The 12,594-nt window shown below is 46.0% G+C and overlaps 1 long non-coding RNA gene across 3 annotated transcripts in view; it reads left to right on the top strand.

Moving 5' to 3' along the window:
- LOC308584510 overlaps positions 1–12,594 on the top strand; it is a 150,602-nt gene that overhangs the window by 52,954 nt on the left and 85,054 nt on the right. For all 3 annotated transcript variants that reach the window (XR_014006862.1, XR_014006863.1, XR_014006864.1), the window contains exon 2: positions 6,077–6,220. This is a non-coding gene — a long non-coding RNA (uncharacterized lncRNA). The remainder of the gene's footprint in view (positions 1–6,076; positions 6,221–12,594) is intronic.

The following is a 12,594-nucleotide window of genomic DNA, read 5'->3' as shown; positions in this document are numbered from 1 at the left end:
GCAAAGAGTCCATGATATCGCGCCAGCTCACCCAGTCATTGCTACAGATTAAAACAAGCTTTCCTCCTTATTTCATGTAGCCTTACTGCCACCCATGCCTTCCAGCATTCCTTTTCGGCTACATAAAGTATATGTTTGTGAAAATCATGTGACACTGCACTTATTCCTGGTGTTGGGCCCTGCCTGGTGCCTGTTCTTGTCTTCACTTGCCACTGCACAATCCGCTTTAATTGAAAACTTGATCCAATAACTTTGCTTGGGAACTATTTCTCAGGATTTTGAAAAGGCTGGAAGGGGAGAGGTTTACGTGCGAATCAAAAAGTTGCACTTTACGGCAGCCTTCTCAGCAATAAGATTGGCTTAAGGGTTAACTTTGCTCCTTTTTTTTGCCCCATTTGAAAAGGCCTTGCAGGTGCCCAACCATCACCATAAAGGAGGGATTTGAATTAACACAACCCAGTCACTGTTGTTTTTCAGAAACAGTTGCAGCTAGGCAGCTGAATTTGCATGGGCAGCAATTCCTGTTTCTGCTACGCAAATTACAAAGGGGCACCACTCAGATGTGGCAGACATCTCTATTAGCATGCCTTTCTATATTTTCAGAAATAATTTGAACTGCTTAAAAGATAAGCCCATTGAAAACAAAGGCCATATAAACTCCAGCTGCCTCTGTTTATTAGCGTCAGTTCACAATCCCTGTTTTGTTCCTTATTTGCCCTTTAACAAGATCTGGGATGTGCTCTTTAGCACTATGTTAATGTGTACTAGATTTATGAACACAGGAAACTGCCTTAATACAGAGTCAGTACATTGGTCCATACTGTCTACATAATATTGGCAGTACCTCACCAAAGTTTCAGACAGGAGTCTGTCTCGGACCTACCTGGAGATCCTGGGGACTGAACCTGGGAACATGTGAATGTAGTCGTGCCCCGGGATTCATCCTCCTCCCAAGGATCCCTGGAATTCAAATTATGATAGGGTGGAGGAGATATGCCATGAAATCTAGTGCACAGTGTATATGGCATAGACAGAGAATGCCAGTAACATACACAAACAATGGCCCAATACATTTTGTAGGGGTGTGTGTGAGAGAGAGCTGCTCTGTGCTGGAGCTGCACAAAAAGGCAATTTGAAGGCTTTCTGAGTCAAACAGTGATGTTGATGAAGCGCCTCAGATCGGATCAGGGCCTCCATGAAACCTTCTGCTGCACAGTTTTCTGTACTCTCCACTTTTGCTCCGCCGTGACCTCCCTGCCAATTTGGATACAATAATGGAACTGGAGGCCCCTCGACTGTCCTCGGGTCCAGTATTGGAACACTTTGACCGGATATCCCCAGCCAATGTGGACAGACTCCTCCGAGCTGGAAAGCCCACTACCTGTCCTCTTGACCCATGCCCATCCTGGCTGAATAGAGCGTGTCCAGACGAGGTGCGGGCCCCCTAGGGGATATCATCAATTTCTCCCTTGGCACTGGGACATTCCCAGGGGAATTGAAGGAGGCAGTGGTGTGCCCGCTCTTAAAGAAAACATCATTAGATCCTTTAGATCTATCCAATTACCGCCCGGTTTCGAATCTTCTGGGTAAGGTGATTGAGAGAGTGGTTGCTGAACAACTTGGTGGGTTTCTGGATGAAACATTGGCTCTGGATCCATTCCAATCCGGCTTCCGCTCTGGTCATGGGACCGAGATGGCTCTGGTTTCCCTAACAGATGATCTCCACAGGCAGCTGGATTGAGGTGGGTCGGGGCTGCTGATTCTTTTAGACCTGTCAGCAGCCTTTGACATGGTCAATCACAAACTTCTGGACCACCGCCTTGCCAACATGAGGATACAGGGCACAGTCCTTCAATGGTTGCGCTCATTTCTCTCTGGTCGGGGACAGAGGGTGGTGCTTGGGGGGGAACTGTCATTGTGCCACTCCTTGGTGTGTAAAGTGCCACAGGGTCCGATACTCTCCCCGATGCTTTTCAACATCTTTATGCGCCCCCTCGCCCAGCTTGTCTGGAGTTTTGGTTTGGGCTGCCATCATTATGCTGATGACACCCAACTCTATCTGTTGATGGATGGCCATCCTGACTTGGCCCCAGACACACTGATCAGATTTTTGGAAGCTGTGGCTGGATGGGAGCCAGTTGAAGTTAAATCCTTCAAAGACAGAGGTCCTTTGGCTGGGTCAGGATGATACGGGTTTGGGGGACCTACTCCCATCTCTTGCAGGGGAGCAATTAGTGCCAGCACCGTCTGTTAAGAGTTGGGGTATAATCTTCAACACTTCCCTTTCTATGGAGGCACAGATTGTAGCTATAACAAAGGCGCCATTTTTTCATCTCTGCCAAGCTAAGCAGTTGGCTCCTTACCTCTCTTGCCCTGACCTAGCCACTGTGATCCACGCAACAGTCCAGGCTTGATAATTGTAACTCACTCTACGTGGGGCTGCCCTTGAGACTGACCCAGAAACTCCAGCGGGTGCAGAATGCCGCGGCGAGACTCCTTACAGGGTTCTCGCCATGGGATCACATTCACCCGGTGCTATACCAGCTGCACTGGCTCCTGGTGGAGTACAGGATCAGGTTTAAGGTGCTGGTTTTAACCTTTAAAGCCCTATACGGCCTAGGACCCTCGTACCTACGGGACCGCCCCTCTTGGTATGTCCCACGGAGGACCTTACAGTCTTCAAATAAAAACATCTTGGAGATCCCGGGCCACAGGGAGGTTAGGCTGGCCTCAACCAGAGCCAGGGCTTTTTCGGCCATGGCCCCGATCTGGTGGAACGCTCTGTCACAAGAGACTAGGTCCCTGCGGGACTTGACATCTTTCCGCAGGGCCTGCAAGACGGAGCTGTTCCACCAGGCCTTTGGCCAAGGCACAGTCTGACTCCCTCTCTCCTTCTGTAATTCTCATAGAACTCTAGCCCAATGGTTGCCATTAATTTGATTCTGAATTGACTTCAGAATGTATTTTAATTAATTGACTGTGATTTTATGTAAACTGTGCTCTTTTTACTGTTGTTAGCGGCTCTGAGCCCGGCTTTGGCACTGGGGAGGGCGGGATATAAATTTATTTATTTATTTATTTATTTATTTATTTATTTATTTATTTATTTATTTATTTATTTCTGTTCTTGCAGAGCTATGGGCTGGCAGTAGGGAAACTCCATAGCAAAACTGCAGTGAATGGAAAAGTAGAAGGTATTGGAAAAGAGAGATACAGAGTGACATGAATCCTTTGGATCCCCAGTGCTGTTCTTCTAGAAAAAAAGAGGTGCTGGAATTTACCATGAATGCCTCTTAGAATGGCAATGGTGCTCACCTGAGAGGTGCCGGAACTGAGTTCTGGCGAATTCCGGCTGAAAAAAAGCCCTGAGGACCTCCAGTCTAAACTCTGCCTGTGGAACATTGAAGAGCTCTGGGTGATTTTGTTTGTTTGTCTATTAATGCTGAATAGTAGATGATTGGGGTTTTGTTTTTTGTTTTTTAAAAACTTAAAAGCATCATTTAATGTTTTAAAATCTACCCACTGGGAAAAAGAAAACTCCTCTGGAACTGATCAACATTGCACTGGTAGTTTTTAGGACGGCCTCACCTTGCAATGCCTTTCCCAACACAAGCAAGCTCTAAGAAAGCCAAACCAGCCTGTATAAAGCTGCTAGTTTAACACACACACACACACACAATAATAAGCCCCTCTTAGCCACCTCCTGATTATTTTAATGTAAGAAACAGTGAGAGACAAGTGCCACCACACCCTCCAAAAGTATGAAGCTAATATGTTGGCCTAATATTAGTTGGCCTGGTAAAGGTATTGATCTAATATGGGTTACGGATGACAGTAAATCCCATTCACTTCACAAACAAAAGCCCCTAAATGTTTTTGTCTGCCATTCAGCAAGTTTCATCAGCTAGAGGGGCTTCTGTGCCTGCAAATTTGTTCTACTTCTTCCAGAAAAGCGGGGAAGCACGTTACAGCCATTTTAAGGTTCCCTATTATAGTGAAGCGGGAACACATAGCTTTGTCTTAAGCCAAACAGCTAGGAACGTGAATCACAGGTTGAAGCAGAGAGAGCACACCAAAGCATATTGAGTATTCTTTGCTGCCTGCATCAAAGGACACTACAGTGGTACCTCGAGTTACAAACACTTCAGGTTACAGACTCCGCTAACCCGGAAGCTGTACCCCGGGTTAAGAACTTTACCTCAGGATGAGAACAGAAATCATGTGGCGGCGGCACAGCAGCAGAGGGAGGCCCCATTAGCTTAAGTCAGTGTTTCCCAACCACTGTTCCGCGGCACACTAGTGTGCCGCGAGATGTTGCCTGGAGGGAGGCGAGCGAGTCGGGCGGCGAGAGGCGGGGCGGCGGCGGCGAGGAGAGGCCACCCAGCGCGGGGCTCTCGCCGTTTGCCTGCCTGGCTGCCTGCGAGCTCGGCGGGCAGCGCCTCCGTCCGCAGCGCCCGCCTCGCGGCTCTCATTCCCTGCCCCTGCCAAAGCTCACCCAGCCAAGCCGCGCTCTCCTTCCTGCCTCGCTTTGCTGCCTCCTCCCCCCCACCCCCAAAGCTTGGAGGTTCCCCGGCAAGGGGGAGGGAAAAAATTTGAAACTTACACTTTCGTGCGTCCCTCCCGGCGTGACGCTGCGCGCTGACGTCACGGGGCTGTAATGGTGGTGTGCCTCGAGATTTTTTTCATCAAACAAGTGTGCCTTTGCCCAAAAAAGGTTGGGAAACACTGGCTTAAGTGGTACCTCAGGTTAAGAACGGTTTCAGGTTAAGAATGGACCTCCGTTTGTAACCGGAGGTACCACTGTATAGGGAATAACCAGAGGGATACCACTGGCCCACTGCCTTCCAGCATCCACCACCTGAGGTAGCTGCCTCACTCTGCCTATCGGTGCATACACATCACCTTTCCCCGCATCCAGACGATAAATGTTGCCCACTTCTTTACCACATTGGTGGATCTTGTCTACCTGATGTGCAATGTATTCCCCTGTTTGTCAATAACCTGTCCTGCTCTCACTTCCGCAGGGTGTAAAAGGTAACGGTAAAGGACCCCTGGGCAGTTAAGTCCAGTCAAAGGCAACTTTGGGGTGGTGGCGCTCATCTTGCATTCAGGCCAAGGGAGCCGGTGTTTGTCCACAGACAGCTTTCCGGGTCATGTGGCCAGCATGACTAAACCGCTTCTTGCGCAATGGGATACTGTTACAGAAGCCAGAGCATCCTGCTGCAGCAGTACCTATTTATCTACTTGCACTGGCGTGCTTTCAAACTGCTAGGTTGGCAGGAGCTGGGGCAGAGCAATGGGAGCGCACTCTGTTGTGGGGATTCGAAACGCCAACCTTCTGATCTGCAAGGTGTGGGTGATCAGTGGTGCCCACCTACTTGTGTGGTGGACAGTTGCCTAAGCTACAGGACTTCTGGTTTCTCTTCTTCAGCCTCTCTGCACACACCTCAAAATCTGTGCCGGAGGATGCAGGGGAGAAGAGAGGAGAGGAGAGGAGAGGAGAGGGAAAAGATGCCCTTTTGTGCAAGCAAAAAGGGCAGTTGCTTATGGGAATGCATTAACATGATTGCATCTCTTCACTGAAACGTGAATGCAGAGAGCAAACCTTTTAAAATAGCAGCATCTTATTAAATGAGATTTACCAATGAGTGCAAGGCACCATGAGCTCTATATGTAATCTCTGGAATGTCCCTTTGATTTTGTTTTAGCCGGCAACAGTCTGCCTTGTCAGGCAGGAGGAATTATTCTTAGACTAATAATGAAAAGTATGCTCACTTGGATTGGAGCAGCACTATTCGTAACAAAAATACGAATGCCTTATATATATTTTTTCCAGCCTTTGGCACATCCCTTAAGTCAATCGGAGTTCAGGACTCTTCAAAGATAAAACCAGTGCTTATTACAGTGTTTAACCACCCGTCCACTATGTAGAAAGTTTGATAATATTGTTCTAATTAAACACCATTTATTGACGTTCACCTTCATTAAGCCAAATTAGTTCCCTTGGAAACATGCCAATAAATCAGCAGTTCCAATTAAGCATATTCTGTTCAAGCGGAGTATTCTGTCTTTCCAGAGCCAGTGACGTTAATGCTCACAGTATCCAATGAAGCCGGTGACGAACATGGAAAACTTGGCATGTACACAGCAGTCGAGGTGCCTGATATTGCAGGATTTACAGACACACTAATTGACGGAGGCTCCTAAAACTCATTATGTGGTAGGTTAAGTGTTATTACTTGGATTATTATGATTTATATTTAAAAAAACCATGAAGGTTAATCACAACAAAGGCCTTAACCCTATCTTTAAATCAGACATGACCCAAGGAGAGAAACTATTTCACCCAGATATGTTAATCCAATGGTTTTCAAATGCTATACTCTGCACATTAATTTATCTGCTTGAGCATCTGTGACATGTTGCAGGAGAAACTCTGGCATACGTGTCGAGGACAGGGTTTTTTTCCAGTCACAGCTCACCCAAATTCAGTTCCAGCTTCTCTCAGGTGGCTGCCACTGCCATTATAAGAGAACAAGGGAGGTGTTCATGGTGAGTTCTGGCACCACTTTTTCTAGAAAAATAGCACCGGGGCACCAGTGCAGGTCTTCATTTTCACTCTCCCTCTTCTTAATTTCCTCTGGTCCTTCCCCTCAGAGGAGGGAGACATCCTCTTCTCCCTTCCCTTAATCTCCGTGTCTCCTGGCCATCTTTACTCAGCATGCAAGTAGTTGCTGGTGCTGAGACTGATCCAATCAAAAGGTTAGAAGTCATTGAGCAGGATGTAGCCCTAAAGCCCACTGGTGGGTCCACTGTTTGGGAAACACTGTTCTGGCCGAAGCACAATATTTTTGTTGCTGTTTAGTCATTTAGTCGTGTCCGACTCTTCGTGACCCCATGGACCAGAGCATGCCAGGCACTCCTGTCTTCCACTGCCTCCCGCAGTTTAGTCAAACTCATGCTGGTAGCTTCAAGAACACTATCCAACCGTCTCAGCCTCTGTCGTCCCCTTCTCCTTGTGCCCTCCATCTTTCCCAGCATCAGGGTCTTTTCCAGGGAGTCTTCTCTTCTCATAAGGTGGCCAAAGTATTGGAGCCTCAGCTTCAGGATCTGTCCTTCCAGTGAGCACTCAGGGCTGATTTCCTTAAGAATGGAGAGGTTTGATCTTCTTGCAATCCAATATAACCCCTGGTAAATTTCCAAGCAGGGGTGGCCTTTCCCATTTTGCCGCCTGAGGTGAAATGGGAAGATGCTACCACCTCCCTCACCCAAGTCTCACTTAGTGGGGTCACGGATGAGATCTCACTGGAAGCTGCTGCACGACCCCCGCAGTGGCAGTAGAGGTGGGTGGGGCATCATCCCATTCCACCACTCAAAGCAGCTGCTTCAGTCTGCCTCATGGGTGGGCCAGCTCTCTTGCCAAGGTCTGTTTTACCCAGGCCCACTGAATGAACTGTGCACTCTTTCCTTAAGAAAAGTCTTGCTAGTGCCCAGATCTCCCCATCCCTAACTGTTAAACTAGGGTAAACAATATGGCAGGTGTGTGTTGGGAACCCTGCTAGGGAACTGTGTAAAACTTTGTAAATGTGTTATTTACAGTACCACAATCTGGATTAAGTAGTCAAGAGGTCCAAGAAACAAAACACAAAGAACCTGGAATCCTACCACTCCCCCCCCAAAAAAACCCCCCTCCTCTGAGTTAGAAAACCACCAGTTTAGGGCAATATTTTTGAAGGCTGTCTTCTATTTTCCACGTGTTAAGACAATTTTATATGGTTCGTGTTATGCACATGTTATGTACGCGATTCATGGATTATACTCCTGAAGTCCCAATATATTAATGGGTTATTTTCCTGAAATCCTGAATCACGTTGCATGTCAGCAACGCTCGTTACACCATAAGGCACAAATGAATTTTTGAAAAGCCAAAAAGCCAAACAGAGGTCTTCTACGTAGAGCACCGCAGCGTGTAGCATTCTGAAAGCCCTTCCTTCTGTTTGATAAATGATAAAGTACCATTCTGGCGTGGTGATTAACCTTCAGACCTCTGGGAATCTCGGCGGGTCCTAGGATTTTATGCAGCAGTTATCAGAATAACTGAAGCAGAGTTCCTGATTGGATTCTAGAAGCAGATAGAGAGGAGTGTGTTCCCTCTGCTCAGGGCATTCAGTTCCATGCAGGAGAGCTTCCATCTTCATTTCAGCAGAGGAAGCTTATACACATGTGCATTTTGTTTCAGGGCTGGGAAGTACCGTACTCATATTACCCACAGTGCATGCAGCTCTCTTAGTAGGGACATGGGTCTATAGGCATGAAGAAGTGGGATCATCTTAATAGATGGTCCTGGTTGTGGGCAGGCCCTCAACCCGGTCCCCCCACCCTGGCATGGGTGGAGTAATAATAATAATAATAATAATAATAATAATAATAATAATAATTTATTTATTTATACCCCGCCCATCTGGCTGAGTTTCCCCAGCCACTCTGGGTGGCTTCCAATCAAGTGTTAAAAACAATACAGCATTAAATATAAAAAACTTCCCTAAACAGGGCTGCCTTTAGGTGTCTTTTAAAGATAGGATAGCTACTTATTTCCTTCACATCTGAAGGGAGGGCATTTCACAGGGCGGGCACAACTACCAAGAAGGCCCTCTGCCTGGTTCCCTGTAACTTGGCTTCTCGCAGTGAGGGGAAAATGTGTTTATCCGGAGAAATTGTCTCTAAAATGCTGGTGAATTTTCATGTGGGTCCTTTTTGTAAAAAATAATAATAGATAGATAAATCATGAATTCCTGTGAAATGTGGGGAACCAAATTTAACATTGGGAAAAATGAGAAATTGACAGAATTTGGCAGATTTTTCCATCCCTGCTCCCAGGTAAGTGTATAGAGGATTGTGGCCCTAAACTATTTTATTTTGGGTAATAAGAATGGCATGAGGAGCATGTGAAACATAGTGAGACGAGAGAAATTTTACTAGGCACAAATGGGTGATTTTTCATGCAATATATTCTTTAACAAATTACGGCGATCCTGAAAATAAGAACCATATGTCATACCAACCAAGAGGTAAACATAGCCAATTAAAATGACTTATTTTTGGTTAATGTATCATATATTGTAACATGAGTAGGCGGCTATAACATCTATCAGAAAAGGCAGTGGTACAGCTGAAGGACAAGCTGATGAAACTCAGCAGTGTGGAAATAGCTAGCTGTGGAAAACATATCTTATGTCTTGTAAAATTAAGACTTAAAATTAAGACATAAAAACCAAGGGCATATTGATCTATTAATCAAAAACTTTTCTGGGGTCTTCTGCAACTGTACGTTTTTATATTCCTGCAAGTTTTTTTGTCACCTTTCCAGAGAGACATGGCACAGGCATTAAATGTAACAGCACTGCCTTGTCTTGTAAGCGGCGAGAATCAAGGAATAAAATGCACCCTTGTCAGTAAGCCCGGAGCGGTAGCTCACCCTGTCGCAGGGATTCAAACTGCTGACCTTCTGATCAGCAAGTCCTAGGCTCTGTGGTTTAACCCACAGCACCACTGTGATCAGTGTAGATCAGTGTAGATCTATCAGTGTAGCCTTAAACTGAGTCAGATCATTGGTCTGTCTACTGGCAAAATGTTCAACAAAACCCAGATGTATGGCAACAAATAATAACAACAGCAGCAGCAGCCCAACAACTTTGAGATGAACAATTTTGTCCGGATTTCCACTTTTGGGAATGTGGCAACTCTAGTCTAGCTCAATATTGTTTACACTGAGCGGCCACTGTTGTCCAGGGTTTCCAACAGGGATGTTCCCAGTCGTATCAGGAGATACTGGGAACTGAGCCAGGAACTTTGGCATATGAAGCAGACGCTCCGTTGTTGCCAGTCAGTGTGGCCAATACTGGGCTAGATTGACCAATGGTCTGATTCAGTCTGAGGCAGCCTCTTATGGTCCTGTGAAGCTCAGGGCCAATCGCTATAGCAACAGGGTTGTTGTGAGGGGGGAAAAACGGAGGGATACTATGTACGCTGCCCCGAGCTCCTTGGAAGAACGACAGGATAAAAATATTGTTAGTGAATAAATAAATATTTGGGAAAGGGTCCCTTTCAGGCATGCCAACTCCTAGGGGCAGAGGTGTCTTCGGCCCCCTCAAAATCTGCTGGCACAGGGTGGACCCCTTCAATGTTGAGGTGGAAGAGGAGGCCTACCGGCAAGCTAAACACTGCACAGTGCAGGTTAGTGGCTGGCTTCTCCTGAGTGCGAGAAAGGAAGTTGAGATGCGCACCAGGCGCATGATGTCATGCACACACTCCGCCCCCTGCCCCCAAGTCTTGGGTGCTAGATGGCGCTTCTGGTCCCTTGTGTGATCCTTTGTGTTGGCAGTGTCACTGTATGAGGGTGGTGAGATTGCTTGTCTGCTGCCATTACAGATCATAATGGTGTGGTTTGTTTTTTAATGTGTCAGTTGTTTAGTTGTGAAAAAATGCTTCCTCTCCACTTCTACCCACTCATATACCCCTTACCTCCCCTTAGGGGTCAGTTTATGTGAATTTCAATGTGAACCACCCTGTTTTGCACCTCCCAGGACTAATGTTCAGCAGATAATTATCCTTCTTCCATTATTGCAGTTCTTTGGGTTTTGCAATATCGTTGTCAGCTGAAGAGGGGTGAGGTACCAAACTGCATTTTAAAACATGCGTTTTAGGAAAGAGTTTGTTTAGAAATCTGTGCAATTATATAACATATATATTTAGATATTTATTTTGTGATACAATCAGTATTAAATGTGAATTTCAATATACAGTGGACGCTTGGGTTGCGAACCTGATCCGTGTGGGAGGCATGTTCGCAACCCACAGCGATCGCAACCCGCAGTGCCGCGTCTGCAATTCAGCATGATTTAGCGCTTCTGCACATGCACGAGAGCCCAAACCCAGAAGTAACCCATATTGGTACTTCTGGGTTTGGCACAGTGCGCAACCCGAAAACGCAGTGGCGTAGCGTGGGGGTGCAGGGGGGGCCGGCCGCACCGGGCGCAACATCTGGGGGTTAGGATTAGGGGGCACAAATCCACGAGTTAGGGGGCGCAAATCCACGGGTTAGGGGGCGCAAATCCACGGGTTAGGGGGCGCAAATTACTTGCCTTGCCCCGGGTGCTGACAACCCATGCTACGCCACTGCGAAAACGCACAGCCTGAAGTGTCTGTAACCCAAGTTATGTCTGTACATTTTTTAAAAAAAGATTGCAGATTTACTTGGAAACAGGATGGGATTGCTTTCCGAATAAACTCACACAAAATTGGACATGGGCCAGAAATGCAATGCTCCCTGCATCTCTTAAGCACCGCCCCATGCTATCTTAACTGTGGGAAATAGGTTTAGCACGGTCAGTCCTGTGTGACTTTTCCCTTGCTAAATCACACACAGCGCATCATGGAATGCATGGCTGACGCCGCTGGTGAAGCAGGAATGTGAAGTTGCCGTTCTTTAACTCCCTTCTCCCTTTTTATTGCACACAATATTCACAACTAGTCAAAACAAGTGTGCTAATCGTGGAAACAGGAACAGCAATGAACAGTTGCTTCTCTTTCCCAGCACTCATGTACTCATAACTGTAATCCTAATTGGAGGCAGTAAATAAAAGGGGGATAATTAATGTTCATCAATTTTCACTAATTCCCTACTAAACTATCAGTGTCTCTCTCTGTCTCTCTCACTCACACACGGAAGGCATATGCTCTGTAGTCCTCAGTCTGTCAGAGCTTCAATGTGTGTGAGCATTCTATACTGTCACATTCGCTTTGAGCAGATAGAATATTCGCAAGCATGTCATAAAATCACACCAGCTTTGCTAATAGCTCAACGGACTCTCAGACAAACAGCTCTATGGAGAGCCCCTGTCCACTTCACACTTAACACACCTCCCTGTGTACTGTATTTCAAATAAAATGCTGACTAGCGCCACCCAGAAAAAAGCATTGACCATTTTATTGCAATTCTCTCTGTGCTCCCCTTCCTGCTCCCTTCCGCCCATTGGCAACCTATTCAGAAATCTGCAAATCCCTGAAGAATATAGCACTAATTTTCTTCCTGCGGAGGCTGCAGATTTTCTATTTGCATTCATTTACTGAAGTTTCACTTTCAAAGAAAGTTTCACTTTCATTTGAGTATGATAATGCCTTAATGTGAAAAGTCTGTGAATATGAAAAAGGTCCCTCTAGGGTGTGTTTCAGTAGCATGTTGACAAAGACACTGTTGAGGGTTGAGTGGCAGAAAGTAAGTCTTTAGTTACGAATGCTTTTTTTAAAAAAGTGTAATGTCAAGGAACTAACTGAACATCATATTGTTTGGCATTGACCTGATTTTTCAAAAAATGTATTCATAAATTAAACAATTTCTGCTTCTTTCCCTCCAGGACAGGAAAAGAAAAATAATTAGGTAGCACTTTAACTTGCAAGAACATTAATTACCCTAAGCTATATGTGAAATGTTGCTGTATGCAGATGAGGAGGATTATAATCTATTCAACTTTATAAATGTCCCACACTTGCATGAGTGAGCTGTGCATAATTATTTGAGATGAGTTGAAATGGGGT

The sequence above is a fragment of the Podarcis bocagei genome (assembly GCF_964188305.1).
Source record: "Podarcis bocagei genome assembly, chromosome: 3".
NCBI lineage: Eukaryota > Metazoa > Chordata > Lepidosauria > Squamata > Lacertidae > Podarcis > Podarcis bocagei.
Note: the sequence above shows the minus strand (reverse complement) of the source record. Positions and strands in the feature narration are given on the sequence as shown.